Source organism: Felis catus, chromosome B1, assembly GCF_018350175.1.
Source record: "Felis catus isolate Fca126 chromosome B1, F.catus_Fca126_mat1.0, whole genome shotgun sequence".
Lineage (NCBI taxonomy): Eukaryota > Metazoa > Chordata > Mammalia > Carnivora > Felidae > Felis > Felis catus.
The window spans coordinates 333,312-335,558 of NC_058371.1; positions in this window are offsets into that span (position 1 = coordinate 333,312).

A 2,247-nucleotide genomic window follows, 5' to 3' on the forward strand; every position below is an offset into this window, starting at 1 on the left:
CTTCTGCCATGTGTTCCACCCACACCCGAGGAAGTCCACACACCTGGCTTTGCAATTCACAGGGGAGGTCACAAGACAGAGTGTTGCACGGTGCTCTCTGACCAGAAGGGGGCGTCACTGGCCAGCACAGGCATTACATAGGCTTCCAGGAGGACCTGACATTGGGCAGTTGCTCAGCCTGGCAGGTCTGAGTTTCCATGCCTTGCACTGCAACCTGGGCATTCTCTGGGGCATAAAGGGTACCATGAACATTTACAGAAGGTCCAGTGGGCCCAGGATTTCCTCCTTGTGACTCTTAATTTTGGCCATGCTGGACCCTGGACTTTGAGCTAACGTAGAGAACACTGAGCTACTGAGTGCTCTGGGGAACGGAACCCCAGAGTCTGATTTGTGTGGAGTCATGAAGGAGCAGTGACAGCATCCAGCTCAGTTTCACTGTGGGGACTGAAAGTCTAAAGTCTTAGCTTGTTTACTGGAAGTTAAGATCCTTGTGGGTTCAGAGTGGGGCCCTGAAAAGAAAACATTAAGTAAAAAGAGTTCAGACCCTCAGTTGGGAAGCTTCCAATTGAGTAGAGGAGAACCTAGGTTTTTGGAAGTAAATTTGTACTTGAAAATGGCTTCCTCAAATTATGGAAAGAGCCTAAATGTCCATCAACTGATGAATGGATAAAGAAATTGTGGTTTATATACACAATGGAATATTACGTGGCAATGAGAAAAAATGAAATATGGCCTTTTGTAGCAACGTGGATGGAACTGGAGAGTGTGATGCTAAGTGAAATAAGCCATACAGAGAAAGACAGATACCATATGGTTTCACTCTTATGTGGACCCTGAGAAACTTAACAGGAACCCATGGGGGAGGGGAAGGAAAAAAAAAAAACAGGTTAGAGTGGGAGAGAGCCAAAGCATAAGAGACTCTTAAAAACTGAGAACAAACTGAGGGTTGATGGGGGGTGGGAGGGAGGAGAGGGTGGGTGATGGGTATTGAGGAGGGCACCTTTTGGGATGAGCACTGGGTGTTGTATGGAAACCAATTTGTCAATAAATTTCATATAAAAAAAAATAAAATAGTATTTTAAACTAAAAAAAAATGGCTTCCTCTTGTGTCAAATGGGAAATTCAGATGTTGTTTTTAATTTTCTTTCCCATTTATTTATTTTTGAGAGACAGAGAGAGACAGAGCACGAACAGGGGAGGGGCAGAGAAGAGAGAGACATGCAGAATCCGAAGCAGGCTCCAGGCTCTGAGCTGCCCGCACACAGCCCTACACGGGGCTCAAACTCACAAACCTCGAGATCATGACTGAGTCGAAGTTGGACGCTTAACTGACTGAGCCACTCAGGCGCCCCAGAAATTCATATTTTTGAGAGACAAGCATACTTCCTTTTCCACATGCAACTCTGTGTGCCACAGAGGGTGTTGCCATAGCATCGATTCTGGTGTCCGTTGGGGTTAGGACTTTGTGTGACTTTGCTTCCGGAACACATTGTGACAGGCTTCATGGAAGTCTCCCCAATGAGTCGATCAAGACCACCTCACTTGCCTTGCCTGAGGATGCCCTCCTGGGGTTGGGTCCTCGGGAGAGTGTGCAGGACAGGCAGGAAGGAGAGGTCACACAGGGTGAGGACTCTGTTTGACCTGGTGGTTATGACTCCCCCTCACACCTGCTGGGAGAAGAAGGCACATGAAGGAGTCCTGTGTCTGTGTGAATGACTCTCCTTTTTCATTAGACTCAGGAAACCCAGAAATCCGTATCCGAGGGAAGGCTGACGTGAACCTCCAAGGAGGTGGGGCAGATGGCGGGTGGTCACTGTGGACCAATTCTCCGAAAGTTCTTTGTGTGATCCCATTTCTCCACTCATAACTAAATGATGGTGCCACTCAGGAATCTGGTGCTTGGCAAGTGCTTGGATTTCAGCATAAGAAACCTCAGGGAAGGACAACATCTCCTACAACACATATGCTTCTCTTCACCTGCGTCTGGGGATGAGCTCCTCTCCAGTTGATTCTGCTGAGATCCCCTCCCCGGGGGAGAAGACGGGAAAACCCTGAAAACGCTTGTCCAACTCTGACACAGTGCCCAGTGCTTTCCTGCCCCTAGCACTTGTCACTCTCCCTCCAGCCCAAGGGTCTGTGAAAATGCCCCACCTTTTGTTTGGGGTTTCCTCAACAGTGAGACCAAGCCCACATTTGTGTTCACCCGATCCGTGATCTGTACAACATCCCAGGTGATGAGGAATAGAA